The following is a 16241-nucleotide window of genomic DNA, read 5'->3' on the forward strand; positions in this document are numbered from 1 at the left end:
CCATCAAAATGTCTTCAAGGCAAAATACGCAGGTTGCTATTCCAACACCTTTCTGGGTTGGGGTGACTGTTAATCTATCCAGTAGTAACCAATTGTTCTTTCTCTGTCTCTGAATTCAAAGAGAGCCTTGCCTCTCTGCTTCTCTTTCCCTCTCTTTTAGTCTTGGAAGCAGTGAGTCTCTTGAGGCCTGTTGCTGAAAGTCATTCAGCCATGTTCGTTAGTTTGCTGTTTGATCTCTTACTAATGTCTTAGAATGACATTAAGTGCCAGTTAATGAGACTGTAAGTGCCAGTTAATGAGAGAAAAGGGGTACTCTACTCTGGGGAACCTGAAGCTTCTCTGTTCTGTTCTGTACATACTAGAAGTATTTAACCAAAAATTCAGAACTCTGCAACAGAAAAACTGGAGAGGCAGCACTGCATGTTGCAAAATTACCTTTGCTGCTCTCTACTCCACTGACCTCCATTCTTCTGCCAAAGGCAGGAGCATTTAAAAACAAAGGTTTCAAGAAGGTTCCCTTCCTCTGCTTCCTAAACAGTTTGCCTCCCAAAAGTGGGGGAGGAAGTCTCACACACACTAGAGCACTGGGCCTGGCTTTGATAGGCACAGGAGATCTTTGAGTGGAGCTGAAATTACATCACTGTAGTTTGCAGCTGACCTGCAGCACCTACACCAAGGGAAGTGTAGATGCTGCAGGTTAGCTGCAAAGAGGTGTGACTCAACTTGTAACACATGCCCAAGGTGCAGCACTTTGTTCTTCGTTTTAATCTGGCATATTGATATACATGGTGAGAGGCACTATGGTGTGGATGACTTGTTGCCATTGGCGTACCAAGGTTAACAAGTTATCTGCAATGGAACATGATGGGAACATTGTGCTCTGCCCCTGCCCCCCCCCTTTAAAGGTATTTATGTATGTGCATACGTGAATGTTTGATCACTGCATACTTTTTTCTCCAAGCCTATTTATCTGGCTGTGCACATTAACATACATTAATCTAGGATGAGCAGCAACAATCCCCTTCCAACTGCAGGAGAAACCCATGTATATGGACACAAGAGACAAGGAGGCGCATCTCAGTATTAACTCCCTTGTAGATATTTCCTTGATTAGTTTTTGCAGAAAAATCTCTTTAAAGTTTCCCAAATTTGTTCTGATCTTCTCTCTTTTAGGCCACATTCTAGCAAAGCTATTTTGCAAAACTATAACATATCAGAATCTTTGAACATGCAATTTCAAATACAGGTTTTAAAAGTGGAATCAGCCCTCCACATGTGTGAATGGAGACACAAAAGACAAAAAAAATGAAGACACAATCAGTGAAGCTGCCCATATAGGGTGGTTGAGGGAGGAGAAAGAAGGTGGGTAATGGGGGTAGGTGGGGAAGAAGCAGGTGGACAACTGGCAGGAAAAAGGGGGCAGTCATATACTGCATAGAATTGTAGTGTATCCACCAAAAAAGGGAACAGAAAAAACCTGGATTGGGAGGCATTCTGAACCTTTGTATGACTTAACGTCATGTGCTACAGCCAAGAGTTGCTGTGAATTGAATCAGGATTTTCTGGGAAGTGTAGTTTCGGCTTCAGGAAGACAAGTGGATCAAACTTTGTTGCTGGATCAGGGCTGGGGGACTTAAAGGCTGCTTGGCTGAAATCCATTAGTAAGGGGCAACAAGAGTAGGCCCAATAAATCAATGGCGATTTTGGTGAGTTAAATCCTCAGTAAGCACCTACTCTAGGTGCAACTTACTACTTTGTGTTAGCCCATGTTGGAAAGGAAGCAACCCCAACAGATGTGTCTGAATGGCTAGTGAATTTCCCCTTGAAACTGCCATCAAACATATCCCAAAACAGTGTCCATCTAATACAGAATACAAGGGCATGATTGGATATTCTCAGTACTGTATCCGGATTTAGCTCTACTGTATTTATGATAATAATTCATCTCATGGTAATAACTCACATGCCAAAGCTGAGCTATGCATAGTGGATTTAATTCTACTGTTTTTATTAATAAAAAACAATCATCACAAACGTCCTGGACCATATGCAACATAACAACTGGACACACATTAAGGATGAGATATTTTTTGGCAGGGGAAACAATGATCCTTTTTTTCTTCTGAATTAATTCAGTCATCACCAGGCAATAACTCTTATAGAGTGATCATGAGTAACACATGGGGGCAGGGGTATCTATGAAGTTGATCATGATGCTGATTGCAGAAAAGAAGGCACATTTTAAACTAGAAAACTTTAAGGTTTATGGCCATTGTGGAAACCAAGTGTAAAAGGGTGCAATCAAAGGGGTGTTTGTCCCACAGTTTGGTCTAGGTTGGAAACAGGCTGCTTTGTTCCTTTTCCAGTGACAATATAATATACATGTAATTTCAAACTAGCCCACCTTGATACATGCCTACCTGGACCTTTAGTGATCCCTGAGAGGGCTTCTTCTTCTTCTTGGTGTGAGTTGCTTGAGGTGCAGTGGGTCCTCCTTGCATGTGGACATAAATATTGCCTCAATGAGATATAACACCTCAAACTGACCCTGTTTAGCAAGATCTAGACTTGACTCAGGCTGGAATAATTCAGCCATCTAGTTTCACCCTGAATTAGATTTTTGGGCTCACTGGGACTTAACTGTCAATCTCCTTTATCCTCTTCTAGCGGTATTCCAAATAGTTGCATTTCAAGAAAAATAACATGGTGGCTACCAGAGCCAGTCAGTGGTTTCTACTCCAAAGAATAAAGATGAGGAGTGTTTGCAGGCATAATTAGACTCTACGCCCATGGGTTGCTAGTTAATATGCAGCCTGGAATAGCATATTAATGAAGGTGTCTCCAGCTGAAAATATGAAGCTAGTTATAAGGCACTCTTAAGAATTTTATTGTAAGATCATATTTAGTAGGTTATTATTTTTAAAAAGGTGAATTTAATGGAACACATGTTTTGTTTGTTTGTTTGTTTCTGCTTACAATGAAAGTAAGCTGCAATTTACTTTCTGCTTGTAAAGGCATTAGGAATTCAGCTCTAACTTCAAGGAAGCTAAGCCACCTGGAAAACCAGAGGGAAAGGGACATTATGAATAATGGGAAAATAAAACGTGACAGTTTAAGATGGAAAACTACCTATTGAAACCGAATTATACCATTATGATACTTATAAAACATTGGAATTATAATTATGCATATTTTAGCTGGATGCATACCTTTTAAAATCATGTGCCATTAACTTGTTTGTACAATGACAGTAAATATAGAAACACATCGAGGCATCCATGTTTAATGGATTACATACAGGTCTGCTAATTATGGCCAAATGACTGCTCTATGGACTCTACGGAATAATCTATTTTACTCAGTTTTGATTTGGCAGATTGTCCCATCTGCCTCATCAGAGGATGGGTTCTACAACACATGATTTATGTCCTTAATAAAAGTTGTCTTGAGTTCAAACCGTTGACTTTTGACTGCTGTCTGAATCACAGGAATTTGTATTTTGTGAAAGCATCTTTAAGAGCTCAGACTTAGGAGGATGCAGCTGCCTTGAGATTAAGCAGCCTAGAAAACATCATTAGATGGTGGGATCAATAAAACATCTTCTATCATTCTGCTCTCTTTTCCACTAAACAGAATAGAAATTGGGACCATCTGATCATTAAGTGATCATGTTACTGCATAATCCAGAGTCAATAATAACAGTGACAATTACACATGTATCTGCAACTTCACAGTAAGTTACCTCCTTGTAGAACCTTTCTAACAAAGAGAGAATAGGAGTTAACATGAAAGGGATCTGGGAGCTTTAAGAGGAAAAAAAGAAGAATAAATCACTTTTTAAAAACTCTTTCCCCTGTCTTTTTTTCTTGTTTGTTTTTCCAGGTAATGCATGTGTTTGGGCACAAGCTCCTTCATCAGGCAACATGCACCTGGATGTATTTCTGGCCATCTGTAAGTATCCTCTAATGAAAATCTGTCTTTATTTCTGTGCCTGGCTCTTTATGTGTTTTTGTACTACAGATTCTTCATTTGATAGTTTAGCTGTAGAACAGCCTTGAAAAATCAATATAAGCTACTTTCCTGAGAATGAAATCTACAGTATTCTGTTCACTCTTTGGCTGTGATGATTCTAATGATAACACTAACAACATGTTCAACTCAAACATGTGAGTAAGCAAATGCTTTCTGCTGGTGACTCCACAAGTCAATTCTATTCAATAGAATGTCTGGAGCTTAAAAGCTGCACATGCATGCATTATCATAATGTAAATAACTCAATAGCCCCAACTTATCAAGAGAAAAGCAAATTCTGACTGGGCCAGATCAGCCAACTCTTTCTCTTAGCAGGTCCTCTCTACGATATTATGGTAGGTAAGTTCCAAAAGTGTGGTGTAGTGGTAAAAGTAGACTAAGACTTGGGAGACCAGGGTTTAAATCTTCACTTGGCTATGGAGCTCACAGGATGATCTTGGGCCAGTCCTCATTTCTTAGCCTTCTCTGCCTCACAGTGGAGCAGTGAGGATAACTATGAGGAGCAGGACTATGCACATCACCTTGAAATCCTAGAATAACAGGTAGGAAAGAAATATAATTAATAAATAGGGAAGAAACACCTTTTTGAGGTGGTAGCCAGGGTGAAGCTAACAACCCAAATGAAGTGTGAAAATAAGGACCAGACCAGATTGGCAGTGGGAAGAGTGTGTCGAAATGTCTTAACTCTTGACAAAGAAATCCCAAATGCTACAACAACTGACACTGCAGTGAGGCGTCCATTCTTACTGAACACCATCAGAGATGGCTTAGTTTACAAATGAAAAGAAAAGCTGGGAAAATGTTATTTATTTATTTAGTTATTTAGTTATTTATTTAGTTATTTATTTAGTTATTTAATAAATAGCCCGCCTATATGGTCGGTATGACCACTCTTTAAAGTACTTTTTAAATTAGTTACAACTATAGTGCCAAGGTTCCCAAAGTAATTAATTACAATTAAGTTACTTTTCTGTTGATCAGAAGTAATAGGGATAAGTTAGAGAGTCATGCCACATTTCAAATCAAGGAAAACTTTCAAGATATGTGTGAGGATTCTATTGCTTGATTATGCTAACAAAACTACAGTTGCACAAAGTGCAGCAGCAAATAGCCACTAGTTAACAAGTCACTGCTTATATCTCTCACGATGCACTAGTTGCATTAGCTGTTGTGTGATGAGGGATACAAGTACAATTTTTAAACATGCATCACTTCACTGCTACAGTTCACAACATTGTACTTATGCTGACATAACTAGCCAACAGAATTCTGGCCAGAGATGGGAAGTCATTGTTAGCAAAGATTCTGCAGCCTTGATACAATGAAATGCAAACACCTTGAAAAACCATAAAATTCCCAAGCATCTCAGACAATTGATTTGAAAAGGAACAAACTACTGTAAGTCCCTGCTGGGTTTTTTGCAACCTCCCATGCTGTCTTTAGTAGGTTTAGTTGGAAGGAGCCTTTTCTGTTATGGGGGAGACTGTCACTCCATCTTGTGCTAAACCAGTGGTTCTTAACCTTTTTGAAAGAAACGCCCCCTTGAGCCATTGAGGAAGTTATCATCGCCCCCCTCCCCACGGTGATGATATCATTCATTCATTCATTCATTCATTCATTCATTCATTCATTCATTCATTCATTCATTTATTTATTTATTTATTTATTTATTTATTTATTTATTTATGACACTGAAATCCAATGACCCCTGAAAACAAAATTCAATTCCAAGAAAATGAAATGCCCCAAAAAAGTAACATTTAATGATTTAGTTGCAAGCGAATTTTAAGACGCAAAAAGAAATATTAAAAAGGGCATAAAAACAAACTGCAATGCAGGAACTAAAACTTTCAAGACAAAAACTCTGAAACTAAATTAAGATTGGAGGGAAATATATATTCATGCACACTGTAAAAAGGCTGTAGCCATCTTCACAGGTTTGGCTTGCTCCAGCGCCCCCCTACCGCCTCCCTTCTGCTCCAGAGCCCCCACACCGCCCCTTTTCGTTCTACTGCCCCCCTGAAAAATGAAATCGCCCCCTGGGGGGCATTATCGCCCACGTTAAGAACCACTGCGCTAAACAATAGTTCTCTCCTGCCTCTGATTTTAAAGAGAGCCTTGCCTCTCCGCTGACAGCTGTTTCCCTCTCTAAAGTCTGCTGAAGTCTACTGTTGAAGGCAGTCATGTTTGTCAGTTTGCTGTTTGATCTGTTCACAACTGTAAGTAAGGAAGATGTTTTTTATACTTTCCTCTACTAATGTTTCAGGGTGAGGTACTGAGACTGTAAATGCTGTGAATCCTTGCACTTCTGCTGTACATCTAGAGGAATTTAATCAAACATTCAAAACTGTAACATGCCTTTCGTTATGTCAATTTAGTATATAAAAATTAATGGAATTATGTTATGCTCTTGCTATTGTTTTTCTAATGCAGTGTCTGCCCAGCCTTCTCAGAATGACACCTTCCATGTGCATAATAATGAACTGCAAGTATTTCCAAGCTCTGTCATAGCTCTATGCTTTTGAAAATCAGTCTGTTCTCAAGCACACACCGTTCCACCAATACTGCATGCACTTCTATCGGAACAACAGCAGGATAGTAGGAGGACTATGGCAAGACTACTATGGACTTATCAAATTTGTCAGCACAAAGATCTTCAGGATACAAGAGTGCCATCTTGTTGAAAACCTAGCAAACACTGCATTTCTTGCCATTTTCTATGGCTTTAAGATGCATTCTGGCAGTTAATGGCATGTACATGAGATATCCTAATCTCATTTTATTTTTACAACACTTTTGAGAGCTACAGTATGTTGGCTAAGAGGCAGTGATTTTACCCAAGATCTCATGAGAGGTTTCATTACTTGAGCAGCTATCTCCTTTGATTAAATCCAGTGCTGAACTTCCAGCTATACTGACAACTAAACCACAGTGTGTACTCTCTAACAGGAGAAACTTCATTATCTGTACTCCCTGTCAATTGATGATGATAGTAACAACAACAACCGTAGAACTACAGAGCTGGAAGGGACACTATGGATCATTAAGTCCAGCCCCCAGATAGAGGGTTCTTTTATATATATATAAATATGTCTGTCTGTCTGTCTGTCTGTCTGTCTGTCTGTCTGTCTGTCTGTCTGTCTGTGTGTGTGTGTGTGTGTGTGTGTGTGTGTGTGTGTGTACGTATGCATGTATGCAAATGCACATGTCTGTAAACTTTCTGACCATTGCTACTGGGTCTGGTAGTTCTGGCATAAAATCTAGAGCACAGCAGATGCTTCCCTCCAGCATGTGCAACGGTAGCAATAGCATAGAGGTCCATTACCCCCAAGATCAATTTCTTAATAAGCTGTCTGTGGCACCATCCATGAAGGTTTTAGTTTTTAAAACTCTCAACATGATAAATTACACAATGGCATAGGCATATATACATATCATCATTAGGTAGGTAATAAATGCTGCAAATAATCTGAACCACCAACATTCTAGAAATATAGAAAGGGGAGGTGGAAACCATGCACACACCCACACCCTAATTAGTCTTAAATACCCATCCTGGAAAGAAAGGGAAAAAAGTATGTAATTGTACTCATTTTTCACTGCTCATTTAGATTTTTACTACTGTGTGGAAAACTCCCTCACTGATAAGATTCCTCAGAATCAATCTGTCTGCAAATTTCTTGAGAAAGCTAAATCTTTTCCAGTCTCAGCTTTGGACAGGATGAGATAATTGCAGAAAGTTGACATCTTTCACTATGGCTTCTCCCCAACACACTGAATCTCCTTCTTAGTCATCCCACCTCCACCAGATCTCTTTGAAACAAAGTTTACCATGGTCCCTGCCCACATTCACACACACTTTATGAAAGGGACCTCAGTCTCTTGCTCTTTAGCCTATCTTTCTGGCACATTTTATATAGCATTCTCTGTGACTTGATCTCCTTGCCAGACCCTGGTAGCCCACACCCCACTACTTTCTGGAAAGCTACAGCTGTTTTCTGATATAACATCACAGGCAGAAATACTAGCAGAGCCTCTACCCTTGCACAGACCTTCACGTTTTGTATTTATTACTATTTTTGTAATGGCGTTATTGTATTTTGTGATTTTAAACTGTATTATATACTAGTTTGGAGGATATATCCTAAAGGCCAATGTATATATTCAACAATGGATAAATAAGATATCACAATAAAGGATGGAACCTAAAGTGGAATTTCCTGAGAAGGTTTTTCAGGTTGTAGGTATATGATACAAAGATATCTAACACATTTATCAGGAAAGATCTGAGAAGCTGAGAATTCCAGGGGTGCCAAATGAGAAATAAAGAATTGAGAGCAAGCTGCAAAAGGAATTTGGAAAGGGTACTTCTAAGAAGGCATTTTGTATGGCTTTGGAGGTATGTATGGAAGGAAGGATCAAAAAATTGCCATTTCCTGTAAATGTGGTGTAAGACCCCCAACCAGGGTCAGGAAGCTTATGTAGGAGTGCCGTCGCTCCGATCTCAATCTAAGGAGACCCAGACTTCTCCCCCACCCTCTCCGCCTAGGAAAGAAAGCAAGGAGGTGGACACTAAAGAGTTCGAAGAGTTGGGAAAAGGAAAGGGTCTGAAAGATCAAGGGATAGACACCCGGGATTTAATACAGGAAATGCAAGGGTTAAGCATGTCAGGCTCACCTGGTGGGGATTTGGCGGGAAAGGGAGGTGGCTTGATAGAGGCGGGGGTAGGAGATATAAGGGGAAGGCGGGAAGACATTCCGGGCGGTTGGGAGATGATTTGGGTCCAGGATCCCTGGACGGGGAAATGGGAGCAGGTTAAGGTTCCCCATGAGGAAGCAGAGAGGCACAAACGACAAGGGTTACAACCGCGTCCCTCTTATTGGGGTGAGACTGAAGCGAAAGAGTGGAGACGTCGTCTGAGAGAGGAGCGGGAAGCCGTGGCGAGAGAGATCGAGGCGAAGAAAACATGGCCTCTCACGGAGCTCCAGAAGATAGGGGTCTTCCCGGACCGTGGCTGGCCAGTCCGGGAGAGGGCTCCCCATTCTGCGGTTGGAGCGGAGATGAGGAGAACCTACCACTACTAGGTCTTGAGAAAGAAGAAGGGGAACCACCGGTTACAGAGAAGATTTTATCTGGACCATGGGACTTTGATGAAACCAATCCCTTTGTTGGTAACGTTTGGACACCCTTGCAGTCGAAGTTCAGACGGCAAGAGACTTTAAACCCAGTTCCAAAAGATGTTGCAGTTAATGTTGAGTTGTTAATAAATGAAGACAATGTTGAAGAGTTAAAACCATCTCATACTTTATTGAGTGTGACAGAAACCCCTAATGTCGAACCCTCACATGTGGGTGTTCCTGAACATTAATAGTTTCAACATGTGTGATAAAAATGTATTTATGAATGCCAATTTAGAAACCTTGGATTTCAATTCTATAAACTAAGCCACCGAATCTGAGAAAAATGAGAGCTACTGATCTTTTGCTTATTCAAAATCTTATGCTTTGCCAACAGCTACATTACCATACACTGAAAAGTGACCTGTAGCAACCTGTCCCAGAATCCCTAGCAACCGCATACTGTAGCTTCTCTACAAGTTACAGTATTGCTCACAGATCTCCAGGAATACTATAACAACTAATCTAAGCAACAGGCAGTGATGTCATAATTGCAAAAACTCTGATGTCATCTATAGGCACAAGGAACCATGCTTATTCAGAAGTAAGTCTAATGGGATTTATTCTTTAGTAAGTGTGCTTTGGATTGCAGCTGAAAGCCATTTCTCTACTGGTCACACATAGATGTTGGTATTGGGAAACCATAGTCTCCCATTCTGCGAGTTATGAAGGTGTTAGATCAGAGGATCCATGCTGACAAGATTTCACAGTCAGGCATTTGTTTATTTATTATCCTGCCTTTTTTCTTTAAAAGGAGCCAAGGTGACTTACATCATTAAAAGCCATCATTTAAAGCTAAAAACAATGAGAATGCAAAGGCGGCTTATATCGTTTGTTTGAAGGCAGTGTTGAAAGCTAAAAACAATAAGTATATAAATACTAAAAAGCATTAAACGTATACCACTCTGAGAAATGATAAGCAAAAGAAAGACTAAAAACACGTCCAAAGCAGTAAGGCACAACAATCCATTTAAAAATCCCACTGAGGCAGGCAATCACTAAAAGAAAGCCTACAGCACCTGAAGAGAAAGGTCTTTGCCTGCTTGTGGAAGGACAACAAAGATGGGGGCCAGTCTGGCCTTCTGGGGAGGGAGTTCCAGAGTCTGGGAGCAGCCACAGAGAAGGTCCTCTCTTGTCCTTGCCAAATGCACGGGGGGGGGGGGGTTGAGAGGAAGTCCTCTCCTGGTGATCTTAACATCCAAACATGCTCATAATGGGGGACAGGATCATTTAGGACTTTATAGGTTAGAACCAGTGCTTTGAATTGTGCTCAGGGATTCACAGTCAGTGGAGCTGCTGTAACAGAGGGGTTATGTGATCCCTGTGACCAGTCCCAGTTAACAATCTAGCTGCCGTGTTTTAGACCTGCTGAAGTTTCCTGACACTTTCCAGAGGCTGCCCCACGTTGAGTGTGTTACAGTAATTCAGCTGGGCTGTAGCTAGGGCATGTGTCACTATAACCAGATCAGACCTCTCCAGGAACGGGCACAGCTGGGATGTTAGTTTTAATTGTGCAAATGCACCCTTGGACATTGCTGAAACCTGGGCATCTAGGCTCAGAGATGAACCATTGCAATAACATTATGGTGACACAATGCATCAGGGAAGAAGTATACAACTCACTGGTAGAGAACAAGCTTTGCATACTGAAGATCTAATCCCTGGCAGTTTCAATGAATAAAGGGCCCACTAGCAGGCAGTGGAAGATAGGAGGGCCTGGAAAATACAGCCTGCAGAAGGTTAAGGAACCCAGCCACAAGGACCAGGGATCGTTGCACAAAAAAGACCAACTAAAGACACCCATCAACCACAGTGACAGATAATCTCTCCCATTTATCACAACAAAACATCCACAACAAAATCACGCTGATCACCCTATCTCCTGAAAAGGACAAAAGCTGTTCCCACAGCTATAAATACTCAGCTATCCAACAAACAGCAACAGAGCATCGACAGAGCTCCTACTCCAGTCCTCTGAAGATGCCGGCCACAGAGACTGGCAAAACGTCAGGAAGAACAACCTTCAGAACACGGCCAAAGATCCCGAAAAACCCACAACAGCCATCAGTCTGACATTACTTAACAACTAAACAACAAAAGCAGGTAGCAACAAGAAAGCTCTCTGCCATAGAGTTGCACCTAGATATAGAACCTGGTTAAATGAATAAATAATGATCTGCTGCTACAATGCTATATATATTTTCCAGATGGTTGCATAATGATACAGTCTCAGGGTAACGTGTATATGTACCGTGGTGCCTCGCAAGATGATTGCCTCGTGGGACGATTAATCCGCAAGACGATTAGTTTTTGCGATTGCTGTGGCGCTTTGCAAGACAATGTTTTCTATGGACGATTTTCGCAAGACAACGATTTTTCCCCATTGGAACACATTAAATAGATTTCAATGCATTCCAATGCGGAACTGCATTTCACAATACGATGTTTTCTATGGACGATTTTGGCAAGACGATTTTTTCCCATTGGAACGCATTAATTAGATTTCAATGCATTCCAATGGGGAACCGCGTTTCACAAGACGATGTTTTCACAAGACAACATTTTTCACGGACTGAATTAACATTGTCTTGCAAGGCACCATTGTACTGTTTGCTGTATGACTGAGTAGACTGATATAGTCTTCTACAAGGTTGGCCTGAGCCCAACCCCTCCTTGATCAAAAATCCTACCATCTAATGCCATCTGAGTTGTTTTGACATATGAGGCAGGAAATCTTCTAAGAATCTCTTCTGGTTTCTAGCACGAACAATATAGTAATGATAATAATAATTAAAAAAAAATAAATAATATGCTTTCCTTTCCTGACATCTCAAACCTGCTGCCTCAGGCACTGACCTCACTCTGCCTCACAGCAGGATTGCCTTTCACCCTCTGGAATCTACTATTTTACACTGAGATTTATTCAGACATTGTACATCAATAATGCCTGTTCGTTATACCTTAACAATAAATACACAATTGTATTGTATAGTGATCCTCGCTATACATTAATTGTCATATTATATGTGGGAATTTACGCTTCTGACAGATCCACATACTGTATATAGGTGGTGGGGATGCAGGACTGTACAAAAACAGAGGCAGCTTTCCAGCTGGCAAAGTCATCAGCCTCAGGCAGCCCCTAATCTACCCCATGGCCTTCAACTACGCTGGGCAAAATCCCACGAGCAGCACCAAAGTGCGGTTTCACTGTTGGTCACCTTATATAAATGGAACAGGAGCTGGAAAAGAATAGTCTTATTTTTTCATCACAGGGAGCAAAATATACCGAGCAGACCTAAAAACAGTAATGCAGCACTTTACCAATTAATATTATTTCTTATGGCATACCCTTTCATGGACTTGTTCATTTCATCCTTTGTGTATAAAGCCTGTTATTTATATTCCTATTAAAAGCATTTATTAATTGCTTTTCTGGCCACCTGGGCTCTCGGAGAAATGTGCAATTAAACAGATTAAAACACCTTTTCAAAAGTTAGTCTAAAAAGAACTGAATTTTAAAAGGGTTTTGTTGCTACTGCTGCTGCTGCTCTTGGTGTAACAGACTAACACTGGTATCCCTCTGGAAACCGTAAAGGTTATTTTCTCAAATAGTTTCCTACGAGCCTGGCGACAAATATAAGGGTAAAAATATACCAAGCACGTTACACTCCTGGCTTTGAGATAGAAAAGGCCACGTCCCACTGACTTAAGACCCATCTCCATAGTTCTAGAGGGATCCCTGGATTCTTGGGTAAGAATGCTACGGCTCCGCAGAGAAGAGGCAGACAGCCCCGGGAAAGCGGAGGGAGGCGGAACGAGGGGGTCCAGATCGAGAGCGCTTTCCCGACCATCCTCCGCAAACCTCCATAGGCCGGTCCACTCTCTTCATCGATTGGCTCTCGTTTGATAGGTGAGAGGCGGGTTCCAACGACGCTGCGGGACAGGATTGGCTGGGCTGCCTTTCCATTCTGCGGCTGTGTGTCAGGACTGCGGCTGCCCTGTCGGCCTTCAGCTTAGGAAGCTGGTGAGTCTGGCGTCGGGGGGGGGGGGGGTGGTCGGGAGGGGCGGCAGAAAGCGGCGCGCCGGGTGGGCTCGGACGTGCTCGGAACGGGAGGCCGCGGGCGGTGGCGCCGGGCGTTTCGGGGGGGGGGGGGCGGCTCCGGCCCCGCCTTGTCCGCCTCGGTGCCGAGGCCTGGGGTGGGGGAAGGGAAGCAGGCCGCGCCGCCCAAGTCCGCCTCCGCGCCCCCCCCCGGTGCCTGCAGTCCGGCTGCCTGAGGGGACGAGGCTGTGACGGGGTCGAGACCCTGGTTTCGCCAAAGGGAGCGCGAGTGGGAGGCGTGAGCCTGTGGGTCGGGCGCTGCTGTTCTTTGGGGAGGGGTCTTCAGATCGCGGGGACAGGGGCTCCCCTCGGGGCTATGGGGCTGGGCTGGGCTTGGCATGGGAAAGCAGAGGGGCTGGCGAGAGCAAGGCGGCGGGCTTTGGGGGAGGGGGTTGCGCCTTGCCAGTTGCTTCAAGAAAGCAGAAGACGGGGGTGGGTGTGGGTGGAGGGCTGGGGAAAGATCCAGGGTGGGAAATACCCAGGGCTGGCTGGAAGCCTAGGGATAGGTGTGGGTGGGGGGTGGGCATGCATAAGGAATGGATATGGGTTGGCAGGTCTGGGTAAAAGGCTAAAACATGAAATCAAAAACGGATCGTGGTGATTTCATACTTCCTTGCCAAATCACTCTCAAATCATAGCTCCCATCTATGCCCACAGACTTTCAGGGATGCCTCTGTGTATGGCTTGGCAGTGGCACAAAAACATGGATCAGTGGCATGGATCCTCATGATTTCATATTATTTTTTCGATGGAAACACACACACCCAACCACTCTCAGATGATAGATCCAGTGTGTGCCCACAGACCACACCACAGAAATCATGAGTCCTTTCACGCAATACTTTGCCATGGTGCAAAAACATGGGTCTGATACATGGATCTTCATGGATCCACAGGATTTTTACATAGGATTATCCTCAAACCACTGTCCAATCATAGGCCTCATATGTGCCCACAGACTACAACACATAAATCATGGGTCTTTTGGCGCATGTATGTGCAGTGGTGGAAGAACGTGGATCCCAGACATGGGTCTACATGACTTTTACACGAGATCCTCCACAAACCACTGTCAAATTATAGGCCCCATCTGTGCCCACAAATTACACCAGAGAAATCATGGGTCCATCAGCGCATGGCTGTGCTACGATGCAAAAACATCAATTCAAGGCATGGATCCTCACTGGTCTACATCATTTTTACATGGGATCCTCAACAAACCACAGTCAAATCATAAATCCCATCTCTGTCCATAGACCAGTGATGGCAAACCTTTTTGAGCCCGAATGTCCAAACTGCAATACAAAAGCAAAGCAAAAGCAAAGCGTGCTGCTTATATACCGCCCCATAGAGCTTCAAGCACTCTGGCCGGTTTACAATTTAATTATGCAGGCTACACATTGCCCCCCCCAGCGAGCTGGGTACCCATTTTACTGACCTCGGAAGGATAGAAGGCTGAGTCAACCTTGAGCCGGCTACCTGGGATTTGAACCCCAGGTCGTGAGCACAGTTTTAGCTGCAGTACAGCAGTTTAACCACTGCGCCACGAGGCTCCAAATTATTTCTTTCAAAACGCCAACACTGCAATTAAACTTGAATACTGAGGTTTTAGTTTAGAAAAAAACAACTCATAGTTGTGTGAACTAATCAATACATTTTCTCTTCAAATAAATACAGTGGGGTCTCTACTTAAGAACGTCTCTACTTAAGAACAATCCAACTTAAGAACAGCTCGATTTGCTAAATTTTGCTTCTACTTGAGAACAGAAATCCAAGATAAGAACAGGAAAAAAACCTTTCCTGCTCTTTTTTTAACCTTAGGTCATCTTAGGTTAAAAAAAAATTCTGCCCCTAGTGGTAGAGTACGTATTAACCAGCGTTGCATTAGTTCCTATGGGAACTAATGCTTCAATGTACGAACGCACCTCTACATAACAAAAGAACAGCCAGAACGGATTAATTGGTTTTCAGTCCATTCCTATGGGAAATCTTGCTTCAACTTAAGAACGTTTCAACTTAAGAACACAATTCCAAAACGGATTAAGTTCTTAAGTAGAGGTTCCACTGTAGTTTCTATGGACGGAAAAGAGCAGATACAGATTAAATGGTTTTCAATGCATTCCTATGGGAAATGCAGATTCAACATAAGAACTTTTCAACTTGAGAACCACCTTCCAATACGGATTAAGTTCTTAAGTAGAGACCCCACTGTACACAGTAACAGAGCTTTGAATGATGCAGACTTTTGTTGAAAACCCATCAACTCTAGTAATTGGAAAAATTATTAAAGTAATACATTGTATACATGGCCTGAAGCCAGGTAATTTATACAAACTTTTAAAATAATTATGTGCATGTATTTTTGGATAAGAGATATTCAACTTGTAATATTATATGCCAGACTGAAATTGTATGGGGCAAGCCTTACTCCAGGTCCTTTACCTACTTCTACAGGTGTTGGATTAGTAAAAGTAAAATCAACCTGTATTAGTATGAGCAAGATAAATAAGAAAACTAAACTTAGTTAACATACTTTAAACAACTGCTAAACTGGATTGCAAGCACTGCATTAGGTAAAAGTTTGCATTGGCATGCTTTTGCGCAATTAATGTGATTTTTGATGTTGTACGCATGCTGATAATTTGTCATACCTTGGCTCATATGCCATTAGTTTGAGAGTAACAGAGGCAGCACTCAGGTCATCTGTCAGTCTGTTTCTGGTATCATCATAGGCATCCTTCAGTCTCGAGAGACTATGGTAACATGCTCTGAATCGAGGAGTGTCCTCTCCAGAGCATGAAGCCTGGGTAAAGTAATATGGAGGATAGGCTGTTACCCAAGCAGCAGATTCCCCCCTCTCCACGTTGCTGAAATGATCCAGTGGAAAGGCAAGAGCCAATACAACTGGTTCCAGCAACGTCACAGGAGTT

General features: G+C 42.3%; 1 protein-coding gene and 1 long non-coding RNA gene across 11 annotated transcripts in view; both read left to right on the plus strand.

Moving 5' to 3' along the window:
- The first annotated feature begins 3881 nt into the window (after window positions 1-3881).
- LOC110072060 (uncharacterized) lies at window positions 3882-8242 on the plus strand. The gene is made up of 2 exons (XR_002299335.3): window positions 3882-3951; window positions 6466-8242. It is a non-coding gene; the product is annotated as an uncharacterized LOC110072060 (long non-coding RNA).
- A 4739-nt stretch (window positions 8243-12981) lies between these two features.
- PJA2 (praja ring finger ubiquitin ligase 2) overlaps window positions 12982-16241 on the plus strand; it is a 63253-nt gene continuing 59993 nt past the window's right edge. For 2 of the 10 annotated variants that reach the window (XR_013542154.1, XM_072992477.2), the window contains exon 1: window positions 13097-13236. The gene's annotated coding sequence lies outside the window, so the exon portion shown is untranslated. Of the gene's footprint in view, window positions 13237-16241 lie in introns of all 10 variants that reach the window. The other 8 variants (XM_072992479.2, XM_078386252.1, XM_020779990.3 and 5 more) reach the window with 5 other exon arrangements.

This window comes from Pogona vitticeps, chromosome 2, assembly GCF_051106095.1.
Source record: "Pogona vitticeps strain Pit_001003342236 chromosome 2, PviZW2.1, whole genome shotgun sequence".
Classification (NCBI taxonomy): domain Eukaryota; kingdom Metazoa; phylum Chordata; class Lepidosauria; order Squamata; family Agamidae; genus Pogona; species Pogona vitticeps.